The following is an 8,408-nucleotide window of genomic DNA, read 5'->3' as shown; positions in this document are numbered from 1 at the left end:
CCCGGGGGCAGCGGTGGGCACGCGCCGGCCCCGCGGCCCTGAAGGCAGCTCTGCAAACAGACGTGGGAAAGCGCTGGACACCCCACCTCCCTGCAGAGGGGGATTTTGAGGCATCCAGCAAACCACCCTAAAAATGCAACCTTCCGATTCCACTGGGTGCTAAAAATGGAGATTAAACAGAAACACGACGTATGTCCCATCCGTTCCCACGCTGTTCCTCTTCGGCTGCATTTAGCAGTGAAGATTGCTGCCTTCCAGGCTGCAGGAGTGGCTGGGAGCCTGAAAGGTTTGTGTGGTTTTTCTGAGTTCATCTAATAGAAGGCAGCACCTCTCACTACAAACAGCAGCTATGCATTTATAAGGATATTTGTATAGCTGCAAGGACACCCCCTCTGCTATCTCCGCCCTGGGGGCTTCTGCAGCCTGAGCAGGACACCCGCCAGCCCCCTGCCCGCCGCTCCCCAGGGCCCCAGGGTCCTGCGTGGGGACCCCTCTCCAGCAGCTCGCTTTGCCCTTGCTGTGGCTGGCACCACGGATAAAGCGCTCGGGACGGCGGCAGCTGGGTTTCACATTCATTTCAGCTGACCGCGAGGGAGGGAAGGGGTCCACACTTTCTGTTTCCCAAATTCCTCCCAGCTCGGGACACGTGGCCTTTCTGTGAAACAGGATCAGAGAGCAGACGTGCAGACAGACCTGGAGGAGGTGATGAGGTTTAAAACCATGTTTTCAGTTCTGCCCTGGGGTGTAGGGAGTTCACTTGGCTTTAAAACACTGCGCTGGAAAATACTGTCGATCAGTAAACAGGCTTCCCTTGGCACATATGTTTGCTAAAAATGGCTAAAAATGTCTGACATGCTGAGTCAGAACTATTCAAGAAAATAAGTCTTGGTGGAAAGAGACAGTGTGGCTGAAGGATGAGACCCGGGGGCTGTAACCAGGGCGCGTGTGCTTCCGACAGCATTTCCAGCAGGCAGGGACACTTTGTCCCCCGTGGCTCTACCTCAATGAATGATTTTTCAATAAAGCGTAATGAAAAAATCCATGTATTATTCAAAACTGCGTGCTGCCATTTCAGTGTGGTTTTAATAAGTGAACAAAGTGCAGTGATCGGGCATTTCTCCTTCTGGAACGTGAGCCAGGGCTGCAGGACCCAGCAGCATCAACACGTTAATCATGGAATCCCAGAATGGTTTGGGTTGGCAAAGCCCTTTGAGCTCCCCCAGCCCAACCGCCCCCCTACTCCTGCCATCCCACCCCCAAACCCTGGCCCTCAGCACCGCCTCTGCCCGGCTGTTAAATCCCCCCAGGGCTGGGGACTCGACCCCTTCCCTGGGCAGCCCCTTCCAGTGCCTGACAGCCCCAAGGGGAAGGAATTGTTCCCCATGGCCAACCTAACCCTCCCCTGGACGATGGTTTCTGTCTCTGGTCTGTACCAAGGATCACGGGCTGGGGAAGCGGGGACTCTGACACTCGGTGGGGTATCAAAGCCCAACGGGAGGCTCCTTGTCCTGGTGGGGCTACAGCTGCTCCGAGGAGAGAAGAAACACAAATCCGCATGTGCGGGCATGAGTGAACGCCCCGTCGAGTTCCCACCAGCTGGGCAAAGGAGGAATGCAGCACTGTCATCGATCCAGGGATTGCACGAGAAAATCAAGGCAGCCCTAAATCTGAAATTCTCTCCAGGATGAGATGTGAGAGGCAGGGGCGATACAGAAAGTGCTTTATACAGCCCTGGAGCACCATCGCTGCGGGAGCAGCGGGGCGGGGAGTTAGAGCACACCCCTCGCAGGAGCATTCTCCATCACGCAGGTTTCCCTTGGGCTTCATAGAATCACAGAATCATAGAATGGTTTGGGTTGGAAGGGACCCCCAGAGGTCACCCAGCCCAACCCCCCTGCAGGAGCAGGGACACCTTGAACCACATCAGGTTGCTCACAGCCCCGGCCAACCTGGCCTGGAATGTTCCCAGGGATGGGGCCTCCACCCCCTCTCGGGGCAACCCCTGCCAGGGTTTCACCACCCTCACTGCAAAGAATTTCTTCCTTAGATCCAGTCTAAACCTACCCTGTTTTAGTTTAAAGCCATCCCCCCTTGTCCTGTCCCAGCTGGCCCTGCTAAAAAGCTTGTCCCCCCCTTTCCTCTGGGCCCCCTTGAAGCCCTGACCGGCCGCACTCAGCTCTGCCCGCAGCCTTCTCTTCTCCAGGCTGAACACCCCCAACTCTCCCAGCCTTTCTGCATGAAACAGAGCAGGCTGCTGATTTTTTACACCTAAGGGCTGGTGCCTCTTTGCATGTAAGTTGACGGTTTGAAGTTGCCTGTTGGCAAATCCAAAATGGCTTGGGGATTCACCTTCCAAGGTGAAAAAAGGCACGGTTTTCATCTGTGACTGTAACTCGCTGCTGGAGCCAGGGATCACCGATGGTGGTGAGCACTGCCCGCAGAGGGGTTTCATCCAGTGCCTTCCTCAAAGGTCACAGAATCCCAGAATCCCAGCATGGCCGGGGTTGGCAGGGCCCTCGGGAGCTCACCCAGTGCCACCCCCCTGCCCAAGCAGGCTCACCCAGAGCAGGGGGCACAGGACAGCGGCCAGGCGGGGGGTGAAGATCTCCAGAGAAGGAGACTCCACAGCCCCCCTGGGCAGCCTGGGCCAGGGCTCGGGCACCCTCACAGTCAACAAGTTCTTCCTCCCATTCAACTGGAACCTCTTCTGCTTCAGGTTGTGCCCATGGCCCCTTGGCCTGGCGCTGGGCACCACTGGGAAGAGTCTGGCTGCGTCCTGGTGACCCCCACCCTTGAGATATTTGTAGGTGTTGATGAGATCCCCTCTCAGCCTTCTCTTCTCCAGGCTGAACAAGCCCAGCTCCCTCAGCCTTTCCTCGTAGGGGAGATGCTCCAGTCCCCCCATCATCCTTGTTGCTCTTGTTGGTCTCCATGCCACAAAGTAGTTTGTGGGGAGCACATCATCTCTGGGGGAAGCGTTGGAGCTGAGGTAACAGATGACATCAGAGTTATCACCTCAGGGTCCCACAAGTCAGAAAGAGAAAGCATCACTAACACGGAGGAAATGGGAGAGAAAGAGGGAAGCTGCTGACAACGCCTGCCCTGGGAGCCCTCAGAACCCCAAGGAGTTTTCCCGAACCTGGTGGAATCGCTCTTCTGAAGCTCCGAGTGGACGTGCTACTGAGCAGAGAAGTTTCCTGGCTGCACTGGTGGAATTTTAGAGACGCCGACAGCGGTTTGCAGCCGGCCGCGCACACGCTATGTGGTGTGTCTGCCGCAGCTATAAAACACGCATGACCGTAAGTATAGTTGTCTCTTGTACTCGGTAATTAATTATTTCTACTAGCACTTTGTCATGGTTTAACCCCGCTGCACAGCTCAGCCCCCCCAGACACTCGCTCACTCCCCCCCTGCACCCCCCCAGTGGGATGGGGAGTGATTCGGAAGTGTAAAAGTGCAAAAACTCTTGACATAAAGACAGTTTAATAGGGAAATGGCACCTATGCTCCTTCTTCCCTTATCTTTGGCTGCTGAGCAGGTCGGGTGTTCTGGACTGTCCCTCTGGTCGGCTGTCCCGGCTGTGTCCCCTCCCCGCTCCCTGTGCGCCCCACGGATGGTGGGGCAGTCTGAGAAGCAAGAAAGACCTTGAGGCTGCGCAAGCCCTGCTCAGCAGCAGCTAAATCGTCCCTGTGTTATCAGCTCTGTTCCCATTGCAAGCCCAAAACACAGCCCCATGCAAGCTACTGTGAAGGAGATTAATTCTACCCCAGGCAAAGCGATGACATGCTTCCCTCTCGTGTCTACCCATGCAAACAACACCCCGTCAGTAGACGTTGTTCTGGTGTGCGGTATTTTGGCAGAAACACCCTTATCAATGAGATAAGCGTTGGGGTCCCCGCTGTAAAACCAGCAGAAACACAGAATGTCGTATTGCTTTGTGGTCCTCCAGCCAGCCACCCTTCTCCTGCCCCCTTCTTCGCCCATCTCTCCCTCCCGAACCACCACAGACTCCCACCGAGATGCCGCCATGGCCATGCTCAGTGTTGCCCACCATTTTCTCACTGTGGTCTTCACCTCCTTCCTCAACCACCGCAGCTTTCTCCCATCACTAATCTCTCCAGAAAGACCCCGACTTACCAGCCCAAGCCCAAGCAGAGTCTTTCTTACCCTAAGTATAAGCTGTTCGTTCAGGACACAGTGCTTACTATGAGCAGAAACCTTTCCTTCTGGTGTGTCCAGTTCCTTGGCTTGCCAGCGCTCTCTGGAGTTTCTAACACTTGTTTCCAGCCCTCTCAGCAGGATAATGAAGAACTGGATTTTCCCAAGCGACAGAGCTTTGAACCACAGACATTGAATAACGACATCATTCACTGGATAACATGAGGCTGATCCATGCAAATCGAGGTATAGACACACCATCGAAGTGGCACATGAGGCCAACACTGATATTTATTTACCTGAATATTTTCAGTCAGAAGTGTAAATGGTTTTTTGCTGTTTTGAGCATTTTTTTCTGTTCTTTAGCATCTCAGTCATGTCGCCCAAGAAGAGAAGCAATGGGTAGCAGCGGTATTTAGTATCTGTACCTTTGCTATACATCGAAGCACAGATCAGACACTTTAATATCGCATTAGAGGTGCAGAATGAAAAGACAGTCCCTGCTACCCAGACCTTCAAATCTAAGGATGGGAAAAGAGAAAGAGATGAGGGGAGGAAAAGAGCAACAAACAGCGTGGGTGATCACGAGAGGCTGCAGCTCCTGGGTGCTTTGCTGTACGGCACCCGGCCAACACGGGGCTGTATCGCAAATCATGGATCTCATGAACAGAATCAGCTGGAAAGCAGAGGGGGTTGAGATAATTTAAATTTCCATTTTCATGTTGCTCCTCTTATCAAAATCATCTGGAACAGATGGAACTTCGTCCGCAGTAAAACAGCAAGACAAATATCCGGTAACCGGCAGTGGCTATCGTACTGTCACCGAGCTGCTGTGTGCAGCCGTCAGCAGGAGCAGAGCATTATCCAGTTACTCCAGGTGAAAAGTGTGTGAAGGAGTCAGAGGACAGGGATAACTCTACAAAACTGGGGGCTATGAAACGCTCTAATGGTCAGCTAAAATCTGTGGGCCTGAGAAAACCGCTAGCTGCCCCTCATCAGGGGCAGGGGGACAGACCCAAGTGGCAGCTGTGGCCCACTCCACCCGCTGGGGTGTCTGATGGGTTGGTTTTGATGTGTGGATATCAGCAATAACCATGAACACCTTCACTGAGTAGATGCCCCACATGATGCAAAGCAAATGCGCTTCCCAAATGAGGAACTGATGTCTGGGTCACTGGGTTAGGTGAGTGGTTCCCAGAGCAGTGGTCTCTGCCGGGACATCTCTCGTGTCCCACCAGGGAAGCTCCTCCTTGGCATGAGCACCCTGAGGAGACACCCCTGTGGATCTGTTTAGTTTGTGTGCTGTCGATGATGGGGTTCAGCATGGGGAGGACCAGCAGGTAGATGTTGGCCATGAAGGCAGGAATGAGAGGGGAAGCATTCTGGCCATACTGGTGAACCATGGACAAGCCAACCATGGGATGCAGAGGATCAGGACTGCCAGGATACGGGATGGGCAGTTGTTCAAAAACTGAGACTCTCCATCTGGGATGCGATGCTCAGAATGGCCCCAGCAATCAGCATGTATGACATGAAGATGAGGATGAGGTCAAATGCCAGAAAGAGAATAGCTACAGCAAAGCCATACCAGTTATTGATTGGGATGTCTGCACATCTGCTTGATCGGGCAGCAAGTGATGGCAGCCCTCCTAAGGGTACCCACGTGGGGCAGCCAGCCCAATCCTGCCCATCCTGGCACGGGGGAGGATGGAGGAGCATCTCAGCAGGTAGCGAATGGCCACCTACGATGAAAGGCCATGGCCAGAAGCACTGAGGACTCCATGAAGGAGACGGAATGAACAAAGTAAAGCTGAGCAAAACAGGCATCAAAACTGAAATCCCTGTAGTTGACCCAGAAAACACTCGTCACAGTTGGTGCTGAGGACAGAGGCAAACCCAAACTGGTGATGGCCAACATGGACAGGAATTGGGGTGTGGGCTCGTGGAGGCTTGGATCGGTCCCGATGACAGAGAATTGTGCAGTTCTCCACAAGTGATGCAATGTAGACACAGGCGAAAGGGACGGAGACCCAGATGTGGGAAACCTCCACCCCCCAGGTGCCCGCTGGGGTGAACAGCAGGAGAGGAATGAGATAAATCGGTTCTGCTGCAGCTCAACACAGTGCGCTAAAGCGCAAAAACGCAAGGTAATCCTGTAATCACTGAACCAAAGAAAAAAGCACAAAGAAGAAATGACCCAGTATCACAAATCTGCCAAATCTGAAGAAAGAGATTTATGTTATGTGCTCTGGCTCTCCCGGAGCGCTTCAGTGCGAGCCCTTGTTTAAATGAGGGTTTGATGGTACAGAAACGTTGAAGGTGGAAGCGCTGCACTCTGCTATGAACACCACACACCTATGTTACTGCTGTTATAAACATCATTAACCTGAGGAAAGGGAGGAAGTTTGCGGCCGTTACCCAGCTAAGCAATGGTCAGACGTACCGGGTGGAGCAACGACACCGGTGCCAATTTCAGGTGCACTCGTGGCGTTCTGGGCTTCTGCTTTACAGACTTGAGAGCCCTCGCATCACTGGTACAGTTTTTTACCCCAGAAATATGGAGGAGCCTCTCTTTACATGATGGCGTTGGCAGTGCTACTGCGTTGTCCAGGCTCTGCCCCGGCTGCTCCCGGTCCTGTTCCCGGGGAGGTGCGGCCTCATGCCGGCTGTGGCTCCGCTCTCTTCTCCCGCTCCCCGCACAGGCCACGCTCCAGTCCCTGTCCATCTTATCCATGGAGAACTTCCTAAGCACCTGGCAGATGCACAGGATTTCTCATCCAAATAGCTTCCAAAGAGCAGTAAAGCGTAAGGAGACGTGGTGATATAAATCTGAATAATTCACGCTAGACACCGGGTTCTGATTTTATGCTGAGCAGGTAGAGCTGACTTCAGAGAGGATTTGCCGTTGCGGTTGGGAAGCAGAATCCTGGAAACAGAGCACGCTTCGAGGTAGCAGGGGAGATAGGGGAAGTTTTAGCTACTGAAGGCAGAAGGGCTTGGTAGCTCAATTAAAACCAGGAGCACATTTTTAGTCGTGACTTTGCATTATCCGGTGCCTGTTACCAATGTGCTAACACGAGGCTCCAGCCCTGGGCCTCTTCCACAAGTGGAAGCCTGAGCTCCGTCTCTCCGTGCCCATGAAACGCTGTGGAGCACGACCAGAGGCTGCAAAGCAGGGCCAGGGTTTGCAAGTTGAACCCTCTGTTTCACTCCCAGCTCCACAGTTACTGCTCAGAAGGATTTAAAAACAGAAACACCCCAAATGAATGCTAGGAGCGGTTAGGACAGGAATCCACAACAGGGAACAGCCCTTATTCTGCTGCACGATCCTGATGTCCACTCAGACCTCATGTGCTTCTGGTTCCTTCATCTCAAAAGGGGAACGGGTAACTGGGGCGTCCCACGCCTCAGCTCGCCGACCAGTGATCCTGGGCACATGGCGTGGCAGGGGCAGGCACTTCTGACCTCAGCTGGCTGGTTTCTCCCCCGTTCCTTCAATGATTTACTTCCAAATAGAAACAGACCCCATGAAAATAGCATGCTAGCTCTCGCACCCCGTCAGAGCAGAGTGGACACCAGGAGAACCCTTCAAATACCTTGACCGACCGCAGGCGTAGTGCTCCTGTGGTGGCACACTAGCTCCAGCTTCTTTCTGATCACGTTTCCCTTTCTCGATCAAAATGGGCTATTTTTCCACCAGGTGCTCAAAGCAACGGCTCCATCAGCCAAGACTGAGGGGCCACCGGCAGCAAGAATGCCCCCCTTGCCCTGGACGCTGGCCCACAGGACAGCACTGACGTTGGCGGAGGTGAGACACACACACGTTGCTGCTCCCGTGGAAGGCTGCCCAAGAAGCTTTCATGCGTCTCCACGCTCGCGTAGTCCCATAATTGCAGTATTGCATATTCATGTGTAAAGTAGCTTTGCACTGATGCTACCTTGGCAGTTTGTCTGGCCAAAAGTCACTTCTCCTGCAGACCTGGCAGTGGAAGACTGGAAAAGGGTTTGACACATGGAAAAATAAGTTCTTTTGCAGAGCAGTGTCTGGAAGTTGTTTTCGCAATCAGTTACAAAGGGGGACAGCATCAGGGAGTTCAAAAGGTGCCTATTAGCAGGGCCAGCTGTGACAGGACAAGGGGTGATGATTTTAAACTGAGGCAGGGGAGATTTAGACTGGATCTAAGGAAGAAATTCTTTACAGTGAGGGTGGTGAAAGCCTGGCAGGGGTTGCCCAGAGAGGGGGGGGGGGG

At 53.5% G+C, this 8,408-nt stretch overlaps 1 pseudogene; it reads right to left on the bottom strand.

The window, feature by feature from the left end:
- LOC118451819 overlaps positions 1–6,883 on the bottom strand; it is a 13,422-nt pseudogene extending 6,539 nt beyond the window's left edge.
- Positions 6,884–8,408: the final 1,525 nt, after the last annotated feature.

This window comes from Egretta garzetta, unplaced genomic scaffold, assembly GCF_000687185.1.
Source record: "Egretta garzetta isolate BGI_Z169 unplaced genomic scaffold, ASM68718v1 scaffold652, whole genome shotgun sequence".
NCBI lineage: Eukaryota > Metazoa > Chordata > Aves > Pelecaniformes > Ardeidae > Egretta > Egretta garzetta.
Note: the sequence above shows the minus strand (reverse complement) of the source record. Positions and strands in the feature narration are given on the sequence as shown.